Source organism: Schistocerca cancellata, chromosome 7 (genome assembly GCF_023864275.1).
Source record: "Schistocerca cancellata isolate TAMUIC-IGC-003103 chromosome 7, iqSchCanc2.1, whole genome shotgun sequence".
NCBI classification, from domain to species: Eukaryota; Metazoa; Arthropoda; class Insecta; order Orthoptera; family Acrididae; genus Schistocerca; species Schistocerca cancellata.
In genome coordinates, this window is record NC_064632.1 from 493,255,289 (window position 1) to 493,273,557 (window position 18,269).

At 40.9% G+C, this 18,269-nt stretch overlaps 1 non-coding gene across 1 annotated transcript; it reads right to left on the reverse strand.

The window, feature by feature from the left end:
• Nucleotides 1–573: 573 nt before the first annotated feature.
• Nucleotides 574–647, reverse strand: Trnat-ugu (transfer RNA threonine (anticodon UGU)). Its single transcript has one exon. It is a non-coding gene; the product is annotated as a tRNA-Thr (tRNA).
• Between the last annotated feature and the right edge of the window lie 17,622 nt (nucleotides 648–18,269).

Sequence of the window (18,269 nt, forward strand, 5' to 3'; positions counted from 1 at the left end):
CACTGGGTTCGAATTCGGAACACGAACAAAACTTGTCATGTCACTGAACGAGTCCCATAAGACTCCTGAAGTGTCACGAAGTGTCACTTATTGTAATGAATTTTAATCTACAAGCGTTAGGGATTGTCTCATCTCTAGTATCGTGGTTTTTAATATTTTTTGTATCGCAGAATGAGTTATATGTGCAGTGACTGCCACAAAGGGCAGTGGTCTCTAGTAGTCCCTCGTGGTACTCAATTTGAATAGTCAAACGACCTTAATGTACAGGGTTTAGAGGGCCTGCTGTTTTGATTGCATACAGTCAAATACGCCTTACATACTGGAATTCAGGTAAGGCACGCTTTATGTGCTGTCAAGTGTACGTCATCTGGTAACTCCACACATTCAACATTCATCATCCACTTTTAGTGTATCTCCCGACATTTGCGACCCTTGAGCCATATTAAATTACTCTCTCAGCCCCGTCTACGCCGCTTTGAGGGGTTTCAAAAGTTAATAAGAATTACAATGAAATGAATACCCCTAGATGCATACAGGCGTTGATATAAGTCAACGGGGACAGTTGAAAATGTGTGCCTCGACCAGGACTCGAACCCGGGATCTCCTGCTTACATGGCAGACGCTCTATCCAGCTGAGCTACCGAGGACACAGAGGATGGTGCGTCTGCAGGGACTTATCTCTGGCACGCCTCCCGTGAGACCCAGATTCCGAACTTATTGTCCCGGACTATATTCATAGTGCCCCTGCCCATTATACTCAACACTCGCAGCTTTTTGCTGATTCTCGTAAGAATTCGGGGACTGTTTGAGCATCCGCACAGAAGAAGACGGTAAAATGGCCGGTGAGCCATATATATATATATATATATATATATATATATATATATATATCTATATATATATATATATATATATATATATATATATAGAGAGAGAGAGAGAGAGAGAGAGAGAGAGAGAGAGAGAAATAGTATATCATGCTGGAAGAGGTTAAGAAGTAACTCAACATTCCACAAGTAACATAAAAGCGGGAGTCCAATGGAGTAAAAAAAAACAAAAAATAGTTCTCCGGTTCTTCCATGGACAGTGTAGGCTATATGTTCCTTTGTTGTGATATTTTAAGGAACTGCCGTTAAAGGACCGAAGATAAGAGAATAAATTTTCACATATTTGTGTCCTCTTTTTCAGCATGCGGGCTAAGTAAATCTAAACAAGTTAGTAACCGTTTCACTGTCCATCCGCAAAAAGTTGAAGTAAACTTCAGATTCTGAGTATAACATTTCCTTTAATAAGTTTTCATTTGCGTATAATCAAAGACAATAAAGGACGCATCACGAAGGAACTATCCGAATGGACGCAAATAGCTGGATGTGATATAAACGAACAGACAAACAAATGATTACAGTTTCGGTAAAATTTGATTATTTATTCGAGAGAAACAGTTCCACAAATTGAGCAAGTCTATAACGTGTTGGTCCACTTCTGGCCCTTTTGTAAGCAGTTATTCACAAAAGCTATACGGAATTCAAAAACTCTGAATGATCGCGGAAAAAAAAATGAACTAGATGATTTAGATCCGTTTATTTTATTCCTCATCATGAGTTTCGGGCTCAAGGCATCTTCAGGTGATCTGATGAAAATACGATAACAAAAATATGAATTTACGTGGTGTACACAAAACATACATGTGTTAAATAAGCAATGTATGTTCAACATATTTGTACAGCAATTAATAAGCTTCAGACTTACAGAATTGTTGGATGTCCTCCTGACTGATATCATGCCAAATTCTGACCAGCGAAGAATTCTGACCAGCGAAGACGTGTCTTGAGACGCCCCGGATGGTTGTGGGATACCAACCTGTCTTGCGCCATACGGCTTGATAATCAGGTATGATGGTCTGGGGTGCCGTTTCTTTTCATAGCGGGACACCTTTGGTTGTCATCCGCTGCACCCTCACATCACAGTGGTATGTCGACGAAATTCTACATCACGTATTGTTCCCCTTGCGTACCAGCCAGATCATTCCCGCTCGCAGACGCTGAGAGTTTCTACTGCTTGTCTTTGTGCATGTCAGACCTTAACTTCGCCAGCTAAGACGCCGGATTTCTTCCCAGTTAAGAACGTTTGGACCATTAGGGGTGCAGTCCTCCAACCATTTCGGAATTTTGACGATATGATGCTCCAATTGGACAGAATTCACGAAGTCACTCATGAGGGCATCCAACAACATCATTAATCAATGCGAAGCCGAACAACTGCTTGCACGAAGGTCAGACATCGACCAACGGGTAATTGACTTTCTCAGTTTGTGAAATTCTTTCCCTTTAATAAATCATTCAAATTTACTTGAAACTCTAACCGTTTGTCTGTAAAAGAACATGATATCTACCGATTTCCGTCCCACTCGGATAATTCTTTCGTGGTGCGTTTTTCTCTATGTATTTCTCTCGTATTCTAAACCATTTCCTGGAACTGCGTCTTGTTTTATATTTTCCTTTAAACACAGCGCGCCAGTCAATATTAGAAATGTTTTTTCTGCATTTGTGCCCCCTCTCACTACTGTCAGGATACTCACGAACGCCGGCCGGTGTGGCCGTGCGGTTCTAGGCGCTTCAGTTTGGAACCGCGTCACCGCTACCGTCGCAGGTTCGAATCCTGCCTCGGGCATGGATGTGTGTGATGTCCTTAGGTTAGTTAGGTTTAAGTAAAGTTCTAGGGGACTGATGACCTCAGATGTTGAGTCCCATAGTGCTCAGAGCCATTTGAACCATTTGAACCATACTCACGAACACGAATAGGGTCTGCTTCGAAGCGAGGTTAAACTGACAAACTTTGTTTGTGCGTGTAACGCCTTGTTTGATAAATCCGTATCTGCAGAAGGACGAATTTGACAAACAAGTTAGGCCGAGTGGTTCTAGGCGCTTCAGTCTGGAACCACGCAACTGCTACTGTCGCAGGTTCGAATCCTGCCTCGGGTATGGATGTGTGTGATGTCCTTAGGTTAGTTAGGTTTAAGTAGTTCTAAGTTCTAGGGGACTGATGACCTCAGCAGCTCAGTCCCATAGTGCTCAGAGGTATTCTCCTAGCCAGCAAGTCCACTAGAACTTGCGCCACCTTGGACGTCAACTTCGACAAGAAAGGGCACCCTATCCCACTAACAGTACCAAATCCAGATTGACATGCCGACTCCGTGCAGATGGCACAGGATGAACGCAAGAAAAAGAAACAGAAAAAAACTAGGTTTTCCAACTGAGCCAAATTATTCACTGCATGGTGCTCGGATTAGGAGACAAGATTATTTAAAATGTAAATGAAGCATCTTTATGTTTTACGAAAGAGAGTCGCCTCAGGCTGTTTTTGAAGTTTGCTGTGTATTGTATATGGTCAGGGAAGGGGTGAGAAGGTTGTTACGTATGCCTCGTGACGATAGTGTGCAGGGTCGAGTGGTCAGGACCTGAGAGTAGGCATCCAGCGCTGACATTAAATGACAGAATAGGAAATTAGGTACAATAAAGAGAATATATTTCAGTGTATGGCATACAAGGGGCGCGCCTAGGGTCGGAAGTTACCAGGTTTAGGCCAGCCTAGGAGGTCGAACAATTAATTGAAATGGGCAATGGAAGGGGAAGCGGTTCATGTTAACTGACGCTGGTCGCGGTCGTGAAAAGCAGAGACAGACGCTCTTCCTTCCGAAATGACGTCTGTTCTGCTTGGGATCTGAATTACAAGAGAGAGAGAGGCAACTGTGTTTCGAACCGCAGAACACTCCAGCGTTCACACACGTGACCTGTATCCCACGCACGCTATTGGATAAACCAATGGCGTGAATTCGCTAGCAGTTTCAGCAGAGGTCTCAGGACGTCTCTTGTCAGCAGCTTTAACTTGCCAGAACTGCCTCAGTTTCTGAAAGACAGACAACTTTGCGTCACGTAGGCACAGCGTAAGTTGCTCGAGGAGTAAACTTGTAAAGATTTGAGTGGGCCTTTGGAATAAATTTTCCAAACCAATTCCCCAAAATATTCCTTGAATGACTGCCACCGTGTACAGCTACATGTACATGTTTTTCTCGTATTCTCTGGTGGTTTTTGAACCACGCCACGATCTATCGATAAATCGTAGCACTTCTTTGAGGCAAGGATTCTCGTGTGAGAAACGGGCCAGCGAGAGGTTAGGCATGTGCTGGAAAAGTGAGATTTTACAGTACGGCGCGAGGCGAGCTGGAGGGAGCTGAGTGGCTGTTGCGGACTGAAGCGGTGTGGTATTAGTCAGCGGCTTTTCGGCTTGCAAGCCTTCCTGGTCCCATAGAAGACGTCGTGGTCCCACAAGACGCGGTGCGTGCAGAGTGTTACCCTGGTTAAGGCGGCTGGTTGGAACGGAACAGAGCTGTCAAAAGGGTCCGGTCTGTCTGCAGTAGGATCGGCTGTTGAAGTGTGACTTGCTGGAATTACGTCCACTGACTTTCCTGTCGCCGCCACCCAAATCAGCTGTCTTCAGCGCCGGTGAGAACATACTTGGTGTGGAATTATTCGAACTACGATTCCGTTCCTGGGCTGCATTTCAGTGGTGATCGACGGAGGTTAAATCGATGGCTAGTTCATGGCACCGCAGTAACGGTTCCCGCCAGTATCATAACGGCCGTTAGTTGTACTGTCGGTTGCCGATATCTGACCAAGTTCTATACAGTCGTTCGGCTCAGTCTCCCTGCATTGTAAGTGTTCCCGGATTAGCGATACTTGTACCCACTCTTAGGTATTCTGTGTACGTCAGATCATAATGCCAGTGCCAATATACCCGTTAACCTGCTGTTAACGCTGTTGATTATTTTCTGTTTATACTGATTTTACTGCTGTATCTGTGTATCTTAAACTGTGAAACCGAGCGGGCCTGCTTCCTTGAGGCGTCTCTGTTCTGTAACTTGCTTACTTTTTGAGGGAAGATTTAAGTGCAAACCAGCCACATTTGTCCTGGTATGTGCTTGTTCAATTTTCTGGTACTTCCTACCCTTTTATGTGCGCTTTCTTATTCCACATTAAATTTGGTCATTATTCTAACCCGACCTGTTTCTTGAACTCTTTCCGCGTCGTTTACTGCTGTGGGGAAAGGAGAGTCAGATAACTACTTAACACTAATTATTCACTACTTCCTAGATCTTTCACCTGAAGATTTTGTTTCATCTAGCTGTTCTAAGCCAAACTCACACCTGCTATTGCACTCGGAGCCTCGAATATCTTTAAAATGTTATGTGTATTTCCAAGCGAGTATTTTGGTGTGTTACAGACATTTTCTGCTGCTGTGCATAACCTAAAGGTCAGTGCGGCGGGTCGATTGGCCAGTCGGGGCCGGAGGTTATAGTATGCTCCCGCGTGGGCGGCTAAGGCGGATTGCACTAAATCTGCTGTTGCTGTATTTATGATACCGCTGTTATTCTATACCTGTTCTTGTTGGTAAAATTTTATTTCAACTTTTATTTTATTTTAACTTACAGCGCTTGGAAAACTTGACTTTTTCCTTTTTTTGGTTTTCCAATTAGTTAAGTTAATTATCATTCCTGTAAGTCAAAACACTGCTTAAAATTCTAGTTGAATTGCAGTCATTTTGACCGTTGGTCTACCATTAGCACTTCAGAATATTTGTTCAATTGTTATTTCAAAGCTCTAACGAAACCTAGAGACTCTTGTTCTGTATTAATGGAAACATTATTATCACTACTAAAACTGCTTTAAATATTCTGTGAAGATAACATTTCAACGAGGATAATGGAATGTAGTAGAATTAAGTCGGGTGATGCTGAGGGAATTAGATTAGGAAATGAGACACTTAAAGTAGTAAAGGAGTTTTGCAATTTCGGGAGCAAAATAACTGATGATGTTCGAATTAGAGAAGATATAAAATGTAGACTGGCAATGACAAGGAAAGCGTTTCTGAAGGAGAGAAATTTGTTAACATCGAATATAGATTTAACTGTCAGGAAGTCGTTTCTGGAAGTATTTGTATGGAGTGTAACTATGAATGGAAGTGAAACGTGGACGATAAATAGTTTATACAAAAAGAGAATAGAAGCTCTCAAAATGTGGTGCTACAGAAGAATGCTGAAGATTACATGGGTACATCACCTAACTAATGAGGAGGTATTGAATAGAATTGGAGAGAAGAGAAATTTGTGGCACAACTTGACTAGAAGAAGGGATCGGTTGGTAGGACATATTCTGAGGCATCAAGGGATCACCAATTTAGTATTGGAGGGCAGAGCGGAGAGTAAAAATCGTAGAGGGAGACCAAGAGATGAACGGATTCAGAAGGATGTAGGTTGCAGTAGGTACTGGGAGATGGAGAAGCTTGCACAGGATAGAGTAGCATGGAGAGCTGCATCAAACCAGTCTCTGGTCTGAAGACCACAACAACAACAACAACAACAACATTTCAATCTTGTTACGTAGTTTAAAATATATTGTGTTATATGTTTTACGAATGACGATTAATATTCATTTGGGTGCAACCCCTCCAACTCTTGAGCAATCAATATGTCGCAGGAACCGTACCAGTTTTTAATGTAAGCCGTCTACGATTGTCTTCTTATTAATCTAACCTGTTTCGAGTCAGTAGCAGCTGTCGGTGCCGCTAGATGTTGCGGCCGTCTTGATGTGCGGTTTTCGGCCTAGCGTATGCGTTACCGTGTTGTGTTGCCACGGTATATTTTCGTAGAAAAGGCGGCCACCCCCTTCAGATCGGTTCCTTAGAAATGGAATCTCAGCCATTTTGTGCTGCTGAGCCGTCAGAGGGGTCCTTGGGATTTGAAGGTGTTCTGCAGTCTTTTTAGCGTCTTTAGGTGGGACTACGCGGCTTGATCTCACACTACGGCAGCGTATTCCTCTACGGAGCGGAGCAGCACCATTACAATGTGAAACCCAGTTACGGAGGTAAGGTGAAAGATGGATTCAGCAATGGGTACAATTTGCTGAGCCTGCCGTGGCTTTGTTCCTGAATCACGGACGTGCTGGAGACACGTAACACAACCGTCTAGCGTGACGCGATGATCGGTATCACTTCGTGGAAACGGTCCGCCTGAGATGTTTATGGGTGGCAGCGCTGAAGAAATGGCGCCTCGAGTAGCTACCAAGCACTGTGTCTTTGTAGCGCCACTTAACGGCTCAGGCTTGCTGGTTGTCAGAAGCGAGCTGCAGACGATGCTGGGGCTGTTGACATTCATGCTGCTACTATAGAAAGCTGTAAAAATCGGCGTATAGCGCGATCTGTACGTGGTCGGTCATACGTGGGTCATCAATGTAGGGCGTGTTCAGGCAGGCAGTAGTTTGAGGTGCTCTGACGAACACTCGCCAGTCGATTCACATCATGGGAAATCAAACGGAGTTAAGAATAAAGACAATTCGACTGTAACAATTATTGTATCAGTAAACTGTCGAAGTATTCGTAATAAAGTTCCCGAATTTACTGCCTTCCAGTAAAGCTCTCGTGCTCAAGTTATTCCCGGGACTGAGAGCTGGCTGAAACCCAAAGTGGAAAGCTCTGAGATATTTAGCGAGCCGTGGAACGTAAGTCGGAAAGACAGATTATAGGCCGTAGGAGGAGGAGATTCCATTGCAGTTCATAAAAATATTATCTTTATTGACGTCGAAGTTGAGTGTGACATTGGTCTGGTCGCGAATAACAGGTGTAGGTGAAATTAATTTAATTGTTAGATATTGTTACTGGCCATCGATTCCACTGTGGCAGTTCTAAAGTCATTCAAAGAAAATCTATGGTCAATATCACGTACATTCTCACATCATGCAATACTAGTTGGAGGTGACTTTAACCTGCCTCGGATGACTATGGATTCATTACATTACGTGGGGAGGGGGGGGGGATAATCGATCAGGATGTCATTGTAGCAACCATGATTCCGAGAGTTAATAAATCAGTAAAGAAGGCTAGGAGAGTGTTTCTGCTAGATAGAGCAGATAATAAGTTATTAACATCTTACTTAGATTTTGAATTGGCGTCACTTAGTGCCAGTAAGATCGATGTAGAGGAATTATGGACAAAGTTTAAGCAGATTGTAAATTGTGGTCTGCGCAGTTACGTGCCTGGTAAGTGGATAAAGGATGGAAAAGACCCACCATGGTTTAATAATGAAATGCGGAAGATGCTGAGGAAGCAGAGCCTACTGCACTCTAGGTTCAGAAGGGACGCTCAAACGATGACAAGTGAAGGTTAGTAGAGATTAGTGCGTCTGCGAAGAGATCTGCGTACAGTATACAATTACCATCGTCACACCTTAGCAAAAGATCTAGCAGAGAACTAGAGAACATTCTGGTCGTATGTAAAACCACCAAGCGGGTCTAAGGCTTCCACAAAGTCCCTTATGGACCAGTCTGGTCTGGCACTTGAAGAGAGCAATTTTTGCAGGTGGCTTCATCAGTTTTGGACCACCAATATTGTCAACACTGTCATCACGAACACTATCCCTTCTCTCAAACTTGCGAATCAAGTCCTTGATTCTAGGCGCTTCAGTCCGGAACCGCGCGACTGCTACGGTCACAGGTTCGAATCCTGCTTCGGGCATGGATGTGTGTGATGTCCTTAGGTTAGTTAGGCTTAAGTAGTTCTACGTTCTAGGGAACTGATGACCTCCGATGTTAAGTCCCATAGTGCTCAGAGCCGTTTGAACCAAATTCTCGATTGTTAGCACACTTCGACCGTTTGTCTTCAGCTTCAGCTCGGTCGCAAACTTCCTTTGAACCGCAGTTGGACTGTTATTGGCCGCATAGTTGACGTTCACAAGCACTATACGGTAAGGCAACGTGCAAATGGCCGACAACTACAAGGCACGTGCCCACTTGCGTACTAATTCCTATCATGTCCTGCGGCCAAGCGTGCAGTTTGAACGTCGTAACGTAAACCGTTAAGAACTAATGACGATTTTATTTCATATACTTCATTAATAATTATCACCCTGTTTGTTGACAACCACAATACCCTTGCGGGCTTTCAAATAAACAATGTGGCCCTACATACCCTCCGACTCAGAGTTGAAATATTATAAGTTCTGGCTGGTTTCGTTGTCTAGGGACTGCGATACGTAGTTGCCGCATTACAAGCCAAATACGGCTGAGTCTACAGTATACAATATGAATATACACATGAATCGAATGGTCGAAGGTTCCTATCACTTGGCAATAGCGAATGTAAAGTAGAAATTTATAAATAAAATAAAAGATAAAAAATAAAAAATAAAAATAAAATAAAAAATTTATAAATAGAATAAATAAAATCTGCAGTACTATCTTAATGATTTTAAATGGTTCAAATTGTTCAAATGGCTCTGAGCACTATGGGACTTAACATTGGAGGTCATCAGTCCCCTAGAACTTAGAACTACTTAAACCTGACCAACCTAAGGACATCACACAACACCCAGCCATCATGAGGCAGAGAAAATCCCTGACCCCGCCGGGAATCGAACCCGGGAACCCGGGCGTGGGAAGCGAGAACGCTACCGCCCGACCAAATGATTTTAAATGATGAGTACAATAATAGAAGTACTTTTGAGAATGTGGTAGATTTCTGCAAAACACTTATTGGTGTCGATGGTCCAGTAATTAAACAAAATATAGGTTGAATAACAGGGAAACAATTGATTCCGACTGCAAGTAATTAGTTATGAACGACAACATAGCTCGCGAAATATTCACTTCTAAACGTATACTACGTCTTCACTGTAGAAACCTCGGAAATCTCACAAGTTCACTAGTCCGCACTCCGAAGTATTTCTACCTCTTGCGACCACGCGCAAACCGCTCCACACTCCTAGTCTCTCTTGCGACCGTGCGTCCCTTGTGCCGTACTGTCCCAGACCCCCTCTGTCCTCTCCCGTAGTATTCTCTCATTTCCATCCAGTCTCCCCATTCACGAGCGCTGTGATTGGCTAGAGTGCTCCTACCATATCTTCAAGCCAACGCCCATTCACAAACATAATGAAACACATTCGAAATATTGGATTTACATTTAAATAACTTGAAGTTAAATAAATATTCCTATGGCTGGACCATAAACATGTTCTAACATACATTAATAAGTACATAAACAAATTAAATAAACATATAGAAAAGGAACAGCAAGCAAAAGTAGGCCAGTAACCTAATGTCTCTGTGCTTTCTAAAACATAGTAAATATTTGACCAATTTCTTCATGAATAGTATATATCGGATATAAACAAAGACATAGATGAACAAATATATTTATAAGCATGCTGCTACCGGTTTTTCGTGTAACTGTGGAGTACTTATGTTCTGACGCGATCGATAGTAATCGACCACTTTGACCTCCAATAACTCATGTACTATTCACGTTACATGCCTGTAATTTATACCAATTTAGGTTTACACTAATAGCTTTGTAAATACACGTCGACCGACGCATTCAGATGAACCGTTTAGATTTTGGAAATTCGATGTTGGGCGTTACTTGTATAATTTACAGTCAGATACTAAACTTTAAACTAATAAAGATACTGAAAATCTGATTACACCATCAGAATCGTCATGCAAATAATGGTAATGTACATGTTTCTTTGTCAGGTATCATGATTCATCTGGCTACTGTTAATTTCTATACGAACTGTGAAATGTCTGCCATTAAGGTTTCACAAAGCCCGCCATCTTCGGCACTCCCGACGTGTCTGTTTCATCGACACAAAGTCACCATGGAATTCCCAGCCACTCGGCTGGACCACGTGCTGGGGCTATCCCACATGCTCAGCTAACATTCGACACCACGTGGTTGCTGCCGGGCCGCGGCCCGCCGAGAGGCCCCCGCGCGGCCACGCCAACTCCGAACTTAGAATATTTCCAGGGCGCCACAACTCACCCGTTACCTCACTATCTGAACTCACGATAATCAAACGTTTCCCTTCTTACCACTGCTCATATGAAGCAGATGATATCAAATGAAGAAATAGTAATCGAAATTAATTCGATAACTCCTGTTACTAAAATCATCGCCTTTGCTTATACCCATAAAATTGTATACATTCTCAGTCATTGATTATTTATAAATTTCGAGGGATTCATTAAAAGTCATATCTGGTTTAACACAATCGTTGAATACATGATTCACACGCATTTGTCATGTTTAAAAGAGTAGGATAAATACATAATATTTGCTCCAATATATTGTTTCGGAATTTTACTGTATGTTTGACATAGATAAATGGTATCTACACCATAATGGCGTCAGTCAATAAAAAGTGCTGCTCATAACATCCTTCATGCGACATTTCAACGCGAAAGAATTGTCTTTCTTCCCCCTTACAAACAAAATTATTTTTAAAACTAGATTTTACGTGCTCACTCGGTAGAGCAGTCCCATATTAGTGTAGTGCGATATTCGTTTTATCGATATGTATTAACAAAGGCAGTGGAACACGAACCAGTACTCCACAAGTGACAGTACTGCCCTACTGCACTCTGACTGCTAAAGCTGTGCAGCAGTGCTCCTGAGTCACTGCTGGATTGATGGATGTTTTTCGTGTTTCCTGTCGTTGTCAAACCATATCGATAGAACAAATGTCGCACTAGACTAATTTTGGGACAGCTCTATCAAGTGCGCATATAAAATTTCGCTTTAAGAATAATTTTGTTTGTAATAGGAAATAAACTGGCACTTTATGTGGACAATAGCTATGGCATAAAAGGTGTTATGAGCAGATGTTTTGGACAGACTCCTGCTACACATTGCAAGAACGAAATGGCAGATGTCTGCCGAAACATTAGAGAGAATGCGTCTGACAGATTTTAGGAGAGCCATCCGGTATATTCTTTTCAAATCTGAGATGATTTTCATGAAGAGATGGTTAATGATGACATCCGTTTCACTACAGTTGAAAAGAGGTAATGGATCTACTTGTATCCAGAAATAGATTACCATCATTTGCGATTATGTTGTTGTAACACACTTTTATCCGTAAAACAACTGATGAGAAGTCGAAATACTTGCGGGTTGATTCCCATCTTCAAATACATGAAACATTTTTCTGTCTTTGGCAATCAATATGTACTTATAAGTGCATTGTCTTGATTCTTGTATGCCACTCGTGAAGTGAAATATAAGCAATGACCAAGAAGAAGAAGGAGAAGAGTAAGAAGCAAGTAGGATCCCTTCTTAATCATCTTATTAACAACTTACCTTTAAAACTTCTTATACCCGGATACACATATTGTGCACCAGGAACAAAAAAAAAATTTGATGGAACAGCTAAACAGAGGTGATATGATGTCAATTAGGTGTAGTGTGTAAGGAACGTGATATCGCTAATGCTGTGCACCCAGATGACTTGCCAGACAGATACCGAGCAGACTGTATTCTGGCTGAAAGCACGTAGCATAGCCGGCCGCTGTGGTCGAGCAGTTCTAGGCGCTACAGTCTGGATCCGCGCAACCGCTACTGTCGCAGGTTCGAATCCTGCCTCGGGCATGGATGATGTGTGTGATGTCCTTAGGTAGACGGAAAGCAAGAGACATTAAACTCACTGAAAAAGTAGCTATTTTAGCAGTGTCTGATGCAATGACAGCGAAAGTAAAATGAACAAAGTTATGACGACGAAGAAGAAGAATGATACAAAGAATGTAATCAACAGAATAATTAAAACAGTATGAAGTATACAGTGTGTGAAGGCAACCAGCAACTTTTTAGCAGCTGTGAGAATATCTCGTAAAATTGCTTCACAAATGGCTCCAATAGAAAAATAGCTGTGCAGAAAGCAGATACCACCCGCCCCAGAAATAGATTGTAGTATTTGCTGCATTATGAACTGATACAGAAATTGTAAGAGAACCATTAATACGTGAGAAACATGGATGGTTAGACGCAGGAGAGAAACAGTTAAAAACTGTGTTTGGAACAGCTGATAACGAGGATATCAAGAATTTAAACAGCACAATTGGAAAGGTAGAAGAGTTTCCAGAAGATATAAAAGCAACCGTAGATTGGTACACAACACTTATAGGGAACATGGAGCAAGGAATACTCAGTTTTACTAAAATAATAGGAAACTTAACAACAGAATTAGAACAATAGATGCGTAACACCAGGAATGTCTTGAATAGTGATCTAGCAAAAATAGATAGCCGTTAAAGCAGCCTAAATGAAAAAGTGTTAATAGCTACATCATTACGATCTTTAACAGATACATCCGACGACGCAAGAATCGAGGTCGAAACGTTGCGTGAAGTAATACAACACGCTATTCATGGGCAACTTAGTTCAACGTTATTAAATCCTCATCAAGTGCTGATGAATTTACGGAAAACACAAAGAGACTTTCCAGAGGAACTACAATAAATCATTCCTATAACAAATAAGAATATAGCTACATTTGATCGAACATTTGCTGTAAGAGTAGGTTGTGAGCAGGATAGACTGGACATTAAAATAATTTTAATGCAGTTATTGCATTTACGGTAGTATGAATAAACGCGCAGTTTCAGCGTTACCAAGTACATCCATATCCATTTAATCGAGTACAATTGGGAAGTAGATACAGTTACAAACTCATAAAGTATTATTAGTTTATAGACGCACAGATGCTCATGTCGTCATGTCTGTAGAAGTTTCCAGGGACTGTTTCAAAGAAAATATTATTTGTCCAACAAGGCAACAAGGGTGACACAGACGAACAACAAACCATGAAATACAGCTGTTTTGGGAAAAATGGAAAACTGTTACTCATTGCCCCCCCTCCTCCGCGGCTAGAAAAAATTGCGATGATTACAACGTTATGCAGGTGTGGTGAGTTGGAGGTGCGAATGTAAATGCCAAGCTCTTCAAGAAGGTTAGTTTTCTTGGCTTTGCTGACAGTGTATAGTATCTCCTGGCTGTCTTACACTTATGAGAAGAATTTCTAAATGAAGAACAGCTGTGATCTTATAGAAGGTAGCAAAGATATACCAATAATAGCAGGTGCCGAATTTGCTTCAATGAACATAGAAAACCTTCACACCAACATACCTTTTCAGGACACAATCCAAATGATTAAAAAGGATCTATTAAAACACAGAAAGTTATCCAAATCCAAGACATGTTAAATCATTGAAGCGCTAGAACTAATCCTGTCACACAATTATTTCTCTTTTAACAACAAAATTTACAAGCAAGAACATCGGATTGTGTGTTGATGATATCATTATTCTGTAAATGGTACAACAGAGGAGACTGAAAAATTCGCAGATATTGTCATGAGAATACATAACAACATTAACTTCACTGTTGAACCTCAAATAGATAAAGAAATGAATTTTCGTTATGTTACAATGTAATTTAAATAACAAACAAGACTTATTTGTTGACCGAAAACTCAGCACCAGTGATGTTGACGTAAGCAACTTTTCCTGTCTCCGAACACAACACAAAATGGCATTCTTGCCATCTATGCTTTATCGTATACACATAGTCCCACTCAGTACCCTTGATGAACCAAAAGAAATTAATATTATCAAAGGAACAGCACACAGGAATGGTACAACAATGTACTGTCGTGACGAGACTGAAAACTGTGACTCCCAAATTCTCCAAACACAAACGAAAAATGTGCCTATCCAAAAATCAGATAAAAATCCACTTGAGACAATCTCCACTCCTTCCACATTAACAATGTACGTACCGGTAAGTGTAGGCCAGAGGTGGATTGAATTCAAAGAAATATTATCGACAGCAAGTGAGAGATGTATATCAAATAAACTAACAAATGACACAGCTGATCCCCATTGGTGCACAAAGCTTGTCGCAACACTGCTTCAGAAACATTGAAAAAATGCATGCCAAATTTAAATCAACGTAAAATCTTCAAAATCAGCAGTCTTTCACAGAAGCGCTAAATTTAGCGGGGACCTCAATGCGAGATGCTTATAGTAGTTTCCAGAACGAAACTTTGTCTGAAAAGCTAGCAGAAAATCCAAAGAGATTCTGGTCGAATGCAGAGTACGCTAGCGGCAAGACATAATGCCTTCTCTGCGCGATAGCAATGGAGATACTATCGATGACAGTGCTGCCAAAGCAGATTTACTAAACACAGCCCTCCGAAATACCTTCACCATAGAAAACTAAGTAAGTATTCCAGAATTCTAATCAATAACAGCTGCCAACACTAGTAACATAGAAGTAGGTATCCTCAGAGTAGTGAAACAACTTAAATCATTTAACAAAAGCAGACTGTGTACCAATGACGTTCCTTTCTGTGTATGCCGATGCAATAGCTCCATACTTACCAGTCATATACAACTGCTCACTCGACGAAAAATCCGTACCCAAAGACTGGAAATTTGCACAGCTCACACCAATATTCAAGAAAGACAATACAAGTAATCCACTAAATTACAGACCCATATCATTAACGTCAAAATGGGGCAGGTTTTTGGAACATATCTTGTGTTCGAACATCATGAATTGCCTCGAAGAGAGCGGTCTATAGATCCACAGTCAACACAGATTTAGAAAACATTGTTTTTTGAAACACAGCTAACTCTTTACTCACGCAAAGTCTTGAGTGCTATTGACAAGTGATTTCAAATTGATTCCGTATTTCTAGATTTCCGTAAAGCTTTTGACACTGCCCCTCACATGCGACTTGTAGTCAGATTGCGTGCTTATGAAATATCGTCACAGCTGTGTGACTGGATTCGTGATTTCCTGTCACAGAGGTCACAATTCATAGTAACTGACTGTAAGTCATCGAGTAAAACAGAGGTAATTTCTAGAGTTTCCCAAGGTAGTGTTTAGGCCCTCTGGTGATCCTTATCTATACAAACGAAAGGAGACGTCATACGTGGTTTGCAGATGATGCTGTTGTTTGTCGTCTAGTAAATTCATGAGAAGATCAACACAAATTGCAAAAAGATTTAGGAAAGTTATCTGTATGGTGCGAAAATTGACAATTAACCCAATATTTAATGGAAAATGTGACGTCATCCATATGAGTGCTAAAAGGAATTCGTTGAACATGATAACTCAGTAAAATCTAAAGGCCGTAAATTCGACTACTTACATTGTAAAGAACACACAGAAAATATTGTGGGGAAGGCGAACCAAAGACTGCGATTTATTGGCAGAACATTTAGACGATGCAACGGACCTACTGAAGAGAGAGCCTACACTGCGCTTTGTAATGTCAACGCCAGTATTTTGTGTCACCACTCTATGAGACAGTCCCCGAGATTTCCAGAAATGACTTTCAAGCGTATAGGTGATAACTCAGAAAGTACTTGTAATTATGTTGTGACTTTTTATTATATTGTGAAATGTACAACAGAAAAATGTTTTATTACTTTTATCACCAGTTTTGTACAAGGAATAATCATATAACGAAAGATAATACCACTAAAAGAATGTATTGGCATTGTATTGTCTATGAAATCTTCCTTCTTCTGTTCTTCTTCTCTGTGATGTACGATGCGGATGAGATCGAAGATAAGCTAAGGTCTGTAATATAATAAAATGTAGACATACGAGATCAAAAGAAAAATACAACGTACAATTTACTAAATGTAATTCTAGTTTACGGACTTTTATTTGTAACTACATAACCAACTATGTTGTTGTTGTTGTGGTCTTCAGTCCAGAGACTGGTTCGATGCAGCTCTCCATGCTACTCTATCCTGTGCGAGCTTCTACATCTCCCAGTACCTACTGCAACCTACATCCTTCTGAATCTGTTTATTGCGTTCATCTCTTGGTCTCCCTCTACAATTTTTACCCTCCACGCTGCCCTTCAATACTAAGTTGATGACCCCTTGATGCCTCAGAATATGTTCTACCAACCGATCCCTTCTTCTAGTCAAGTTGTGCCACAAATTTCTCTTCTCCCCAATTCTGTTCAATATCTCCTCCTTAGTTAAGTGATCTACCCATCTAATCTTCTGCATTCTTCTGTAGCACCACATTTCGAAAGCTTCTATTCTCTCCTTGTCTGAACTAATTATCGTCCACGTTTCACTTCCATACATGTCTACCCTCCATACAAATAATTTCAGAAAGGATTTCCTGACACTTAAATTTATACTCGATGTTAACAAATTTTTTCCTTGCCGTTGCCAGTCTACATTTTATATCCTCTCTACTTCGACCATCGTGAGTTATTTTGCTCCCCAAATAGCAAAACTCATTTACTACTTTAAGTGTCTCATTTCCTAATCTAATTCCCGCAGCATCACACGATTTAATTCGATTGCTTTCCATTACCCTCGTTTTGCTTTTGTTGATGTTCATCGTATATCCTCCTTTCAAGATACTGTCCGTTCCGTTCAGCTGCTCTTCCAGGTTCTTTGCTGTCCCTGATAGAATTACAATGTCATCGGCGAACGTCAAAGTTTTTATTTCTTCTCCATGGATTTTAATTCCTACTCCGAATTTTACTTTTGTTTCCTTTAGTGCTTGCTCAATATACAGATTGAATAACATCGGGGATAGGCTACAACCCTGTCTCACTCCCTTCCCGACCACTGCTTCCCTTTCACGTCCCTCGACTCTTGATAACTGCCATCTGGTTTCTGTACAACCAACTATGATTGTTTTAAATTTTTTGTCCGCAGTAGTCCAGACTGTGCTTTGGTACATGAGCGTATGGAGTGGCAATTCAAAACTGCAGAAATAATCAGACACTAATTCTTTCGATCTTTATTACAAAATTTGAACTCCGAGGACAACCACCCACATGAATTTATTATTTTTCTATTCTAACAGTGAAAAAAACATTCAATAGAACAATCTTAGACTTTACGTAAATGAAATAATTTTATGGCTGCTGCGTAAGAATAATTTTTCTCAGAATAATTTATCATTGTCTTTAAATAAAAATATTTACGACACCACTGTTGTTATGGGTAGAGGTCGTGGTGTGATATATTAATTATTTGGTGCATACATCTTAATGTCGAATAAAGAATTATTGAAAATTGTTATAGTCGGGCTCAGCAGCACATAAATCAGAACTATCCCAGATTATTTCTTTCAGATAATACTGTTATTCTTGCTGCTACATTTTCATACGTTTTACAATAACACATATACACCACCAAAACAACATTAAATAGAATCCCATTTCCCATTACAGCATGTCCGTCCTCTTTTGGAGTACTTCTTCGTGGTATGGGAACCTTACCATATACGATTAACGGAGTGCATTGGGAAAATTCAATGAAGAGCAGCACGTTTTGTTTTATCGAGAAATAGGAGAGAGAGTTACACTGACATGATACGGGATTTTGCGCGCAGTCATT